The 13898-nt window shown below is 38.0% G+C and overlaps 1 protein-coding gene across 2 annotated transcripts in view; it reads left to right on the top strand.

Annotated features, from left to right (window-relative positions):
- Positions 1-877: 877 nt before the first annotated feature.
- Ih (hyperpolarization activated cyclic nucleotide gated potassium channel Ih) overlaps positions 878-13898 on the top strand; it is a 998432-nt gene continuing 985411 nt past the window's right edge. For both annotated transcript variants that reach the window (XM_090389226.1, XM_090389196.1), the window contains exon 1: positions 878-1003. The gene's annotated coding sequence lies outside the window, so the exon portion shown is untranslated. The remainder of the gene's footprint in view (positions 1004-13898) is intronic.

The raw sequence follows: 13898 nt of genomic DNA, 5'->3' as shown, positions 1-13898 counted from the left end.
CAGTTATGTTTTAGGTGAACATACGCTTCAGAGTCCACAACTTCATGCAAGCCTCAATCTTGGATTGGGTAATTATTCCCTCAAGGCTTGGGACGTCGATCTATCCCTTAATAATTTTATGGAGTAATTTTTTCTCTTCCGAAACATATCTATATCTAATCCAGCAGTGTTCATCCATTATTCGTTGATGCGAGGTTAGCGTACATGGGTTGAAATGAACTTAGAAAGAAATGAATGTATAAAACATCAGAATTCAAGGGTTATGAATAATCTATCCAAGATTAAGAAATTAGGGTTATCTGCAATTGCACATCGTAATATAAGAAAGTTCGGGACAAAATGAAAGAATTTTCTTTTTGAAAAACAAACGAAAAAAAAAAAAAAAAGAAAGAACGCAGCATTAAATTGAAGTTCCATTTAGCGTCTTTTAAGATAGTAAAAATACCCCCGAGTCAAATGTCTCTAATTTCCACCAACGAATTCCATAAATGCCACCTGGACGATTTCTTCACTTCATATCTCTGATAATAACGGAGTATCTGAAGATCGGCGATTATCTTTCATTAAAATGCACGCGCTTTCTTTCTTAGCAGAGTGTTACGAGCTGTTGTAGGCAGATCAGACCAGCCGGTGTTAACCGATGGAAAAGATTTTTCTTGTGTCGTATGGAAATTCGGGTCGAACTCGTAGGAAAACTCGCAATCTCGTAGCCAGAGAGCATCCCATCCCACCTTTCTTCACTCTCAGCAGCGCTCATCATCCGGCAGCAATAAACGGACCACGCAGCTTCTGCTCCCGCAAGTTTACTTGTCGCACGTGGAGCACGCCCAACGTTCTTCGCATCGTCTGCTCTTCATCGTTGTTAAGTGAACAGAGATCACGCCAGACAGAGAAACAGAATGTCTGCTTTCCAGAGCAGTTTCTGTTGGCGTTCTACTTGGGGGACGAGGATTTGTGCGCTCTTCAGGTATCGAGAGGGTAGCAATAACCTCGAATAATTGAGGTAAGTTTCATTACGAAGGAATTTTTAATTTCGTTCTTGTGACTTTGTATCCGTTAAAGCGGTACTCGACTGAGAACGAGGATTTCAATAGAAACTGGTTTCATTTAACGGCCCATGAAGAGCCAAGAAGAATTAAATATGATTATTAGACAGCGATCAATTTTCTTCACCGGCTGCTGAAACTGCCTCATAACTATTGTGTGTTGTAGTAAAAGCCAAAACACAAGTACAAGCTGGTTCTTGGGGTGTGAAGCCTGTTTTCGTTTATTTATCACTCGGAATAAAACTGATATTTTATTGTCAGTGATGGAGTTTTCCACACGTAGTTGTAGTTACGGGAGCATCCTTCCGCACTGAGTAGAAAAGGCTTAGGTTCAAAGCCCGCCAAAAGTAGAGACATTTCTGTGGGTTTTTTACACCTGTGGCTAAGTTAGTCGGTCTTTGAGAGAGGGTTGCATGGTTCTTCCTCTCGCCTTCCCTCATCATAGTGTTGACACAATTTACAGACACAGTTCACTGATTCCTCATAGCCTTAGCCTTAGTTTCTTTGGTGCGCAAAGGAAGTTCAAATATCAGATGACGGTGTCATTATAGCAACATGCCAGTGAGTTCTCTTCCTCCTCTTTCATGCTGATTATTTGGAAGTTTACAAGCAGTGTTCGTTCTATTCCTTCATCGTTTATTTATTACGACAGTAATCACTAACATAACTTGCGTCATGGTTATATGCTTAGTTGCTTCATTTTTCACCCGGGTAACTATAAAATGGAACTCATCAATTTTAGAAATAGATTAACCATTAGCTCAATTTCTTTATGCAGTACGTATCTTGGTTCGATTGCCAGTTAGGTAGGTTTCTGGTGATTTTTGTTTGTTTATTGTCATTATTTTGGTGTTCACGATTTTCACAAACTTATATTATTTGTAATTAAGATATATATTCCAAGATGGCTGGGCATATGCACACATCTCTATTCTAATATTCAGTGATTGACAGTTATTGGATTACTTCTCCGAATATGTCGCGAGAAAAAAAAAAATTATGCGCCTTTTTCATAACGTGTTTGGGTTAGTCAGTCTCAGACGAGGGGCATGGTTTTTTCTCCCGGAAACTCGGGTTTTTCGTCCAGCAAAAACAGCAAATCGACCACAGAACACACACACACAATTTACAGACAATATCTGTAGAAGAATAGGAGAAATTTATCTCAATATAATACGTAGAACACTTCCTAATGACACTCTCCAGCTAATAAATGAATATAAAATTAACGCAAAAAGGAAGTGTTCTACGTATCATATTGAGGTAAACTTCCCTTATTCTTCTACAAATATTGAAATACAACGTAGAACGTAATGAGCATCGTAGTTCTGTTTTATACTAAACAGACATAATATACACTACGCAATATGGCTTAAGTTGGTGATGCGCCTGAAACTCTACTACAACCAACTTCTCCGAATCTCCAGAAAGAGAAGGAAAGACATTTCAGTTGGCTAATTCGAAAATTTGGAAAACTTTTATGAGCGTTTTTGTTAATATTTTCCGATTTTTAATTTTTATGAGGCCTCTGATTTAAAGAATTACACGTTTTCTTTTCCAAAATAGTGTGTTCATTATCCATTTTAGTAACAGGCCAATACAAGTATGTTAAGTACTATTTGAGATGCAATTAAACTGAAAATTATACCAGGAGAACTTGGAATACAACATTTAAACAGCGAATTAACGAAAGACTTTAATATAAATGAGCTAGTTAATTTGCAGTACCGTTGTTATGGCGCAAAATGTCATATGATTAAAAAAAAAAACATCAAAGAATAATTTGTTTTTTTGAAACGTTTGTTTAACTGCAAAATTAATAAGCTTATACCTGCCATTACCAATATTAATATAATCTTATATATCCGTAATTTGTTGACAGAGGTCGTTTTATGTTAAACAATATGAATGCAGAATAACCAACACAGCGTCTACTTTGTGTAGGAGAGAAAGATGACGTAATTTCGGGAATGCTTGGTCGGTAGAAGATTACAATAAACAAATTGGCTGCCCGTAGATTCCATCTTTTATAGTTCTTTGTTTTTTGTGAAATAAGATCATGGAAACAAAAGTAGAGTACTGACCTCATTTATTTCCAAGACGGCTCTTCTAGATGTAAAAGGAGGAAAGATAGAAAAGAAGTAAAGAAGAAAATACTAGATTAGTTTTCTTGAGATGCGCTGGAGGGAATCAATAATGCTGCACATTCATTCTGTGTGAGTGGATACAACTTACCTGCTTTACTGGAAAGCACGCTCTACACAATTCGGACATCGGATCTCACGCAGTACTTCCTTTTCGAGATCGCTAACCTGTTGTGTAATGCATGACAGTGTTCTGTCCGCATTCGCACCATTATATAACATAATTCTGCGCGTTTCTCTTCCTCTTTCTTAGCAGCTGTTAATCTCCGGACAAGAAAACAAAATATGTAAACACAGAATTCCAGATTTTGATCGGATAAAAGATTTGAACCAAGTCATGATATGGAAGAGTTTCAGTTTACTATGTTAATAAATCCAGCATAGGATCTCATTGATTACAGCTTATAATGACGCGCAACCATTATTGGGTACTCGGACAAATCCCCGTTATGAGGTAGTTAAATCGCAATACGGTTGTTATGGCTTTAAAGGATTTGGAAATAATTAGAAGCAAGTCTAATGATTCCTGATGGGACTAATTTGAATCTTGTCAGTTAGTTTACAAAGCGCAAAGTTTCTTAGATTAATCCATAAACCCACGGCTTCAATTTAAACTTGAGAATATATTTCAAGTATTACTTCCTCATTCTGATTGATCAATTTTAAACTGTCACATTAAACTTAATTTTCTACAAATCTCTTCACAGGACTCCTTTACGATATTCCTCCAATAGGAGAAGGCGATAATGTGTTTACGAGACTGCAGAAAGAAATTATCTTAAAATGTATCCTCACGCGCCATTATATCTTAATAAAATCTTGTTTAGAGTCTTGCGTCGCGTAGCAGAATATATTTCATGTGACACTGGGTGGAAATTTTGTAAAGTAAGTTATGTTGAGAACGATTGGACTTCTAACTGCAAGTGAAGACGTAAGTGCTTTTAATATAATGCATAAACAGCAGAAAGATGAAACTTATTTATTTATATACATACTTCTAAACTACAGGGCACGTAGACCCTAAAATTCAGGTGAGAATGTTAAGAAAATATACTGCGATTTATATAAATTTCGTACGCTTAATGAAACAGAATGAAGAGTAATTTCCTGTACAAGGTAGGGTTAAGCAGAGGAGTAGCAGCTAAGTGGTGAATACGAAGAACAGTCAGTGAGAAATTAGTCAAATCAAAAATATAGGGGGATGAGATACAGAGAAAGATATTTTTTTCAGAATGTGATGGAAAAGCAATAGAGATTGTGGTATACAAAAGGTGACCATTGGAGTTGTCGCTAGAGCAGAGAGGGATTCTGAAATGTTGGCTAAGTGATTCATAATTATATCGGTGAAAGGCAAAGCGATTTCGAATACATAAGAATTTGACAAATTTAATTTGAATTCACTCTGATCTTTGAGAAGTAGTGCTATTGTGGGGACCTGGCGATATTACAATAGTCAAACAGAAAGTGTAAGTTGCTTGTAGAGATGGATTACAAATGTGTCACTCTTAAAAGCCGAGAAGTTTGTAAATCTGAAATATAAATGAGATCCATGCTCAGATTGAAATAAGAACTACCCTTAGGTCTTTGGAAGTGTTGGTAGATTTAATGAGAGTATTTCTAATGGAATAATCAATGGAGAAAAAGGGTCGAACTGCACGACTGCAATGAAGCTAACAATTTGCATTTAAACGGGTGTAGAAACATGATATTTCTGTAGAGTCAAAGCGAAAGAGAACAGAGAAAGGACTGCAATTCACCGCTGTTACTCGGAGAATTGATAACTCTGTAAAGATTAAGATCATTTGCAAGTTACCATTCAACATTAGCAGATTGAAATGCAGTCGATAGATTATTAAGCAAACGATAAATAAAAGTTGACCTATGGGTGAGTCTTGAGGGACACCCTGTGAGACAGTAAATGAAGTTCATGTAATACCTAGTATCATAACAGATAATCGAGGATTTCTAAAGAGAAAGGTAGACTATAGGATGAAAGTCTGAATATAAGAAGATCGATACGAATGTAATCAAATTCATGTATAATATCAAGAGTGGATTTTCTGGGAAGAAAAGAAATTGGTGATCATTGATAAGAGTTACAGTAGGAAATTAGATCCTTATAAAATAAGGTTTAGAAAATTTTAGCAATAGTCTTAAGTGTAATAATGGATTGATATTTTTGAAATTTCATTGGTAAGAACGGGTTGAGAGCAGTAATGGAAGAGGTTTGCAAGAACTGGCTCCAGAGAAGAATTACTTTTGAAGAGAAGAGTGGGGAAGACAAAAGTGCAGCAGTAAAGTATTTAAGACAAGAAATAATTAACTGAATGCCATCATTACGACTAATCTTCTAAAGCAATCGTTTGCGTTCTGTCCAAACTGATAAAAGTTGGGAGAAAATGGATAGCAAAAAAGATTTGTTATGCCAAGATATTTTTTATTTCCCCCCGAGAAGTTAAAACTTGAGTTTATTATGAAATAAAAATCTTTTTAAAAAGATTTTATTTATTTAAAAGCTTAAAATTGAAATTGTAAGTTAGTTTAGATTCGCTGAGCTAAGATGATTACAATCGCACGATTGAGTAATTTTCTTAATACAACATCTTAGGGAAGAGCAAGAAGTGCAGCTAAAGTTATTTTTGAATTGTAAATACTTTGGAATTTTAGCTTTTTACGACACGTTAGATACATTAATTTTTACATCCAACGAGGGAAGTCGCGCCTACTGACCATTAAGATTTTGACTGGAACGAATGCAGAAATTGCAAAGCGAAAGATTAACCTTAATAATTCTCTTTCTTAGCCTTTCTGTTTCCATATGTTCCTTTTAATATCGCTTTACTTTTTCATAAGGTGATTGCCCAACACGCAGCATTTCATTCTGAATAATCGTGCAATACGAAAACCTTATTCGTTATAATACAAACTGCAGATAACGGCAGCTGTGGTTAGCAGCATAACCACCGTTTTGTCTCAGGCCATCTCAACTTCTTCAGATACTTTGTGCTAGGTGGACAAATGGATGGATGGATGGTTGGGACGGGAGGAAACCGATATTTGGGCGCATTACACTCTCGAATGTTTTCCCTATATGTAATTTCCATTTACGTGCGTTCTCTGATCGGATTTGCTTATCTGGGGATAAATCATCCAGAGCTGGCAGAAGAAAGTCTTGCACTTTTTCAAGACCGATTCAGTCTGTCCAGTTTAAAACGTCTTCCACAAGTGCCAGGGCTGCCTTAATGCTACGGCGAAACCGGCCATGGCCGGGGGTCTCACCCGAAGAGGGGCCTCATTTTCAGTGTAAATATTTTCTAAAGTATTGATAAAAATTTCTAATAATAAGAATAGTTTTTGCGGATGACAGAAAAATATGTATCAATGTATGGATGAATAAAACTTTCTAAAAACAATTTTTTTTAAAAAACCTATGAGCGGTATCAAAAAGTTCGTACCTTACCTAGAAATAATAGCCCTAAAAAGGTGAAAATTCGCAGGAACTTTAATCCTTTTCTATGTACTCTCCATGTATAGTAACATTTCTCTCATATATATGGATCAGTTGTTTAATGCCTTGATCATGGAAGTCCGCACTTTTTTGCCTGAAACCACGATTCCATTTCATTGATGACTTCCTGAGACGAATCAAAGCGGCGTCCACGCAGTGGTTTCTTCATTTCTCGAAACAAGAAGTCTGACAGTGCTAGGTCAGGGAATAGGGTGGGTGCTGCAGTAGTTCGAAGCCGCACTGGGCAACAAAGTTAGTGGTGGCAACGGCCATGTGAGTCGATGCATTGTCTGAGAGCAGACGGGACACTTTTGGTTAATATTCCACGCCTTTTCATCTTCAAAGCATCGCATAACTTTTTCAAAAGATTTCTGTAGTATTCTCCGGAAAGTGTGAAACTACGAGGTAGGTAATCTCTCAGGACAATCCCCTTTCTGTCACAAAACACGGACAGCATCACCTTCTTCGCAGATGGAGTGGTATTTGCCTTTTTGGGAGGAGGTGTGCTTCGACTGCTCTGACATGTAGTAGTAGTAGTAGTAGTGGCATGTGATGCAAGAAAGAAAGCGTATGAGCTTATGCAGCATCTGCCAAAAAAAAAAAAAAAAAAAAAATTACAAAACAATTCCCTCTAAATATTTGTACAGTTCCTCCTTAAATTTATTTAACCTATCAACTTCCACAACGACAGATGGAAGTTTGTTCCAGCAATTAACCACTCGTTGGCTAAAGGAAAATTTCCGCACATCTATTCTACATCTGTCCTTCCTCAATTTATGCTCCCGTAGGGTCGTAATCTGAACAAGTGGAAGAATCCCATCAGAATTCAGCGTGCTCAATCCATTCCATGTCTTTACTCTCCGGATCATACTGGCACACCCAGCATTCTTCATTTGTCACCAACTGATCAAAAAAGTTTCCAACATCCGCATTACACAAATCCGTCAGTTGGCGAGAACATTGAATTCGACATTGCTTCTGCAAAAGCGTCAGCAAATTCTGTGGGCAGACCTATAACTAATTCCCACTGCATTTTCTTTGCGATTAAATGAATTGTCACTCAGCACCACCTGCTGAACACATGCAACCGTCTCACTGTCTGTGGATGTTGATGGCCTTTCTTCTCTGGGCTCGTCAAAGACACTTGTACGACCGCACTGGAACTCCCGTTTCCACTTTTTTACTGTGTCATAGGATGGACAAATCTGCTCATACACAGCTTTCATTTCTTTGTCAATTTCCTGAGCTTTCTTGCCCTGCAAATGCACGTACTTGACCTTGATCACTGCTCGATACTCCACTTTGTCAACCATAGCGTCCTTCCTCAGATTCCAGGCTCTACCTCTGGTTTACAGTCACCCACGGGAATGAAATTTCACACGTTAGTTACTGAATATGCAGACAACTTATATTAAAAGCGGCATCTTCCTACTAATATTTTATTTTGGTCTAGGTGCTATATATATATATAGCGCCTTAAATTGTCATAGTCCGCTTTCCTGAAATTAAAACCCGTGCCTTTAACTACTGCTACATCTTTCTTCATCTTCCAACCAATGACTGCATGATCGCTTCCTGCCAATGGTTCATGTTCCCCAAGCCCTATGATGTCAACTGATTCGTGAGTAATGACGAGGTCTAGAATATTCTCACTCCCTAGTGTTTTCTCTAGCGGGCGGGCACAAATAATAATCTACTTTATACATATAGGATTTAAGGCTAAAAATCCTCAGACCTACGAGAAGAGTTTACTGTCATATGAATTAGTGCAATAGCATCAGATAGTAAGCCCTTTTCGCGGTCTGAGGATATTTAACCTATATTGTCAAATTAATCCACAAGTGAGTTGGCAACTGTTATGATCAGGAGCGGGTGTGCAGTAGCACATGCTCTTTGAATAGACCGGGGTTCAAGCCCCTGACTGCTGAATACGGTCGATCTGCCAACCCGCACTGTACCAGCGTGGCAGATTATGGTCCATTTCCCTCAGCATGAATTGTTGAGGAGGCTTCCATCCTGCCGTGGGTTGATAATGGCTGCACTTTACCTTTTTTTTTTTTTTTTTTTTTTATACAATCGGATTATTTATCCAGTCACCGATTAGGAGCCAAATAGCTCTGAAACGGCTCTCTGAGTGGTGGTATTCACAATAAGTAACAACAGTCTTCTCTTGTGGGGAAGCATTACTCATTGGAGGTATAATCAGATAAGAAACTCGTTGTGAACGAATTCACATTATGTGATGTTATGGAATGACACAACTTCAATTGCAACTTCAAACTGCACAACTTCAGTTGGTTTACAGTGTATAGAAATTATGCTACTGGGCTAATTTTTATGAGTCATCTACTTCATTTCAATATTTTATTTCCCAATGGTGTGTATCCCTCCCAGTTGTTGAAATCAGTAAAGGACAAGTTGAAGACACCCATAATAAGATATTCGCACTTGCTTGCCCAATTCATCTGCATGTAGAGACTGTCGTCAAGCATTTCACAGTCCTCTGGTCTGTAGATTACTCTCACTCTCATTATACCTTTGCTTCCGACTAACTCACACCGCACAGATTCTATGCTGGCTTGCGAACTTCTTTTCTGAATCTACGAAAGCTTTTCGTGAGAAGCTTGACCCCATCACCCGTTCTCTCTTTTCTTTCCTTCCTAAATACATTGCAAATACCACAGTGAAATTCATACCTCACTTTCCGAGCAACAACAAGTTTCCGTTAGCCCTCTTATATCAATAATAGTTGTCCTAACTAGGAATTTGAATTCAGCCATTTTATTGACAACACTCCTGATACATCATAGTAGACACGGTTAAGAGTAAGAATTCATCTATAATTGGCTACTCTGACAAACTCCTGCTCCCCAAAGATATTCAAGCTTGTTTCCCCCAGAATTAGCTTTCTGTTCTTCAGAAACATCGTTACCCGCAGACCATCTTACCAATATCGACAGTTGCTGCAAGAAACAAATCTTGAGATGTGCGCAAGCGTTACTTTGACCCAATATCATCAGAAAAAAAAAAAGCGTATATGTCTTTTACTCCTTTCCTCTACCCCCTAACCAGATTTTTTCTCTGAAATCTTAAGATCTCCTAAGTAACATTTTTAAAAAGCTGTGCTACCACAGTTGTTCACTGTATTCCGTCTGTACGAAGAAAATTCCTCCCACCTGCTAAAGTCGACCACACTGATAAATACACCCCTTGTATTGTGTCTATGCAGAATTCCTTAAAGCCCTCGTGGATTGCACAGTTGATAGAGTCGCCGTCCTCCTCACACCGGCTGGAAAAGTTTCGAGTTCGAGTCCCATCGATCATGTCAGGAGTGCTTATGGGACTTTTTCACAAGTGGCTGAGTTAGTCTCATGCGAGGATGGCATGGTTTTTTTCTCCCAGAAATTCGGGTTTTTTTGAACAGCAAACAGCAAATCGACCACAGAACACACGCAGTTTATACACGGAGCAATATGTATTTAGTCGCCGATGCTCCTAAAACCAATAACAACGACAATTTTTTAAAAAAGTATACTTCCGTATTAAAATTTCAAATTGGATATCCAGTTTTATTTTGGCTGCGCCCATTACAGTAATAGTAGCAGCAGCAGCAGCAGCGGGACACCTTTGCCGTGCATCGCAAGACGTCCTTTAATCTTGATGGAACGTATTGATTGTGTGATACGCGGATCATCAATAGGAAGTTTCTGTTATTCATCTACACCCTCGTTTCCATCTTGAGTAGATTTTAATGTGCACATTGGTTTGAAGGAAGATCATTCTACTTTAGAAATTTAAAAAAACGCATTTTTTTAATAAAAAAATCAATTTTATTAGCACCAAGAAATTTATATTCCGATTTGCAAGTACAGCGGATTAATATACATATATACTGAATAATACAATCAATTGCAAGTGTACGCCATTGCCCTCCTTTCAGCACCTCTTTAACAGATTCTTCAGTTGTCCATCTCCGATTTAAGCAAGCACCCCGGACAAAGCGGTCCTCATTCGAAAAGTCAGTTTGGAAATCCGTCAATCAGCTGATGCCTAAAGGGAGAAAACAATTCATCCGTAATTAGTGAACTGGATTGTAGACGGGATTGCCCTTAGGACACCGGAAGGACACCAGCGCAGATGAATGCACTGTATACCTCCCCCTCCTAACGGGGAAACGTCTGCCGCACTAGTGCTCCCACCCCCATCGTCGGGATCCAGTTCGTCCGTCTTGGATAAGCCCACCCTCCATCCAGTTCTTACAACGCAACAGTTTTTCGGTTTCTCGCCTTAACTACATTTCCGATGAGCTCCTTTGATGGACAAGTTGGGTTTCCACTATATGTGGGAATAATGAACGTCCCCTCCATCCTCCTAACGGGGATCATCCATACAGCAGAGTGCTGCTCAGTTGGAATCTAAGACATCCATCGCCCACCATATTTACACTCCCTAAACAAAAAAGAAAGAATAGAAAAGCATACTAACGAACTAATATTACCATATTAGGAAAAAGGTTCGAAGAATCTTAATACGTAGATAAACATAATTTTATATATTAAAAATGTTTAATTTTAATTACTAATTTTTAAGCTATTTGTTAATATCTAACTGAATAACACTAATAAAATATAAATAATTTATTTAAATTATTTTAGAATCAGTTTTAATCAACGGGGAGATAATACAATCATCTCCCAGTTGAGTAAATATCCTCGGATGGATGAATGGTTGCAATATTATGTTGCGGTCTTTGCTGTTTCCGAATAAACCGACAGCAAAGCAGCGGTTACTTCCATCCGAGGATATTTCATTGGTTTACCCTCTTCCCACGATACAGTTCCTCTTGGGTAAGAAGCGACACCTGACTGGAGATATCTCGTAGACGTGGTGACGCTTTAAGGTTGAAGATCCGAAGTTTTTTTGGTGTAGTTGAATGTCTAATCGAACCAGCTAAAATATACACCGATTTTTCTGATGCAGGAAGTAGTTTAATGGACTTGTCCAATCAACAATCTGTTATTATTTTGATGTCATCAGAAAGGGTCATAATCAGTGGATTGTTAAAAGTTTACCATCCATCATAAGAATGGAAAAAAAGTTCTGAACAGTGAAGACTACTTTAGTGTTGCAATAATTGAGTTTATGACGAATCTGCAATGGAAATTTCAAATTGATATTTCCATTGTATTCACGACTCCACAATGAATTTTATTATTATTAGTCTTAGGGACGAAGTTTATCTAAATTTATTCCATTAAATATGGAATTTTTAATTAAAAATTCTATTCGTGTTTTTTTAAATCTTTTTCATCCTTAATCCTTAATGTCTACAGACATTCGAATTCAGACCTTTCTAAACGGAAAACGATTGTCTGAGCAACCAGATAACATTCTAATGTAAGCGTTTCTGTGGGAGGAATAGAGACACTTTTCTTGATCTGTCCAGCTTCATTACTGTATTTCTATTTGTGCGTTCAGGCTAATAATCAATCTGTTGACTCTCTTATGATTTTAATTTCTGATATTCACAAATTCAAATGAATTGTTATTAGTTTATTTTCATTCAAAATCATCTTCCGAATGATTTTTAGCTTGTATTTACATCCTCTCGGCTTGTTATTGCTGTTTTTAAAAGTTTTTTCGATATCTTCCGACATTCGTCCATTACTATTCTTCGGTCATTGAACTGTACACGCGGATGTCAAGTCGCAGATCTGTGGCGGCATGTTTCCTTTCTTGCTTATCTCGGTGATGGAGGAGATTTCAGATTGATTCTTAAGTGAGTTTTCATTTCGTCCATACAGGATTCTTCTCCGGACAGGGTCTAGCTTGGTAATTATATAATGATTTATTGAACGAAAATGAGCGGATACTTTCCATGTTGACCCCACGTTCCGTTTCACGAATGAAGATGACGTTGTTGCAATTTTTAATTTGTTTCTAATCTTGACCTATTAGATAATACTCCAGAACTGTATGTAATCAAAACTGGTTGGTCATCGAGATATATAATTTTATTGTACAGATTGATAATTTTAAATGAGAACCCATGAAAATGCGAATAACTTCGAATAAAAGAATGCTAGAGGCACGAAATTTACAAGTCTTTCTTCTTACGTGGTGTCGCCATCTGTCTACAACCTATCAAATTATGCACGCTCAATGAACATGGCGTTCGTTACAGACTAGCGTGTGTTTGTGTGGAACATTACTTCAAAACAAAATCGTTTAAAACAAAAGTCGTTTTGCTTTTATAGGCACCGCCATTGGAGACTGGTGAAAATATTCAGGGAATGTGATTGCTATGAACTGTAAAGTGTGTTTAGGGTTAGACGGCACCACGGGTTCCCCCCCATCTACGCGTAGTTTACATTTTCGTGTGATACAGTTCGCTGTATCACACGACATTTTCATCCCCTAGTCTTCAGCTCTCCCACTCTGTCTATACGCTAGCGCAAGTCCACACTATTAAACTCTAACAATGTCTAAATTAAACTACGTACTCAAACTTTTAGGTCTTACAATTACAAGCTCTTAGTATCTACCCCTACGATATATTTTATTTATTTATTTTTTTTTTAGGTCCTAGCCACTGAAATCTCAGGAAACTAGATGGCAGGGCCTGCCAGAGTAAATATAGAGCTACTGGGTACCTGATGTGCCTCCACGAGGCCAAATGTGGGTAACTTTGGGCCCCAGCAGGAGTCTAGCGGCTAAATGATCAGAACAACGATACAGAACACTACACTTAAAGAATCTATACATTTTTAAATCTCTGGCTTTTGCAGTGAACTGCAACACCCACAATGAAAGCAATGCGGAGATGGGGGATACCTCCTGGTGCTGTCAGACACGAATACATTTTACTTTACACTGTAGGTGTCTTTTCAATTAGTAGGAGGTGCTCCTGATCTTGTAACGGTAGTTGGGCATTAGTGATGAGTCGACATCGAAGGTCCTCATACAGTTCACACTCATACATGAGGTTTCTCCACGTTTCCCGTTGACCACAGTGGCATAAGGGGGTGTCACTTAATCCAAATCCCTGGAGTTTATCTCTTATGACGCCATGTCCACTTAACAGGTAGGTGACGAGAAGTTCAGGGAATAGCCAAGATGGGTAGTTTATGTATACTAGTTGCACGTTGGGAATGATTTTTTTTGGTTATTTCCCCTTTACTGGATGCTTGCCAACGATAT

Source organism: Mastigoproctus giganteus, chromosome 2, assembly GCF_048544385.1.
Source record: "Mastigoproctus giganteus isolate SK-2022 chromosome 2, ASM4854438v1, whole genome shotgun sequence".
NCBI classification, from domain to species: Eukaryota; Metazoa; Arthropoda; class Arachnida; order Uropygi; family Thelyphonidae; genus Mastigoproctus; species Mastigoproctus giganteus.
Note: the sequence above shows the minus strand (reverse complement) of the source record. Positions and strands in the feature narration are given on the sequence as shown.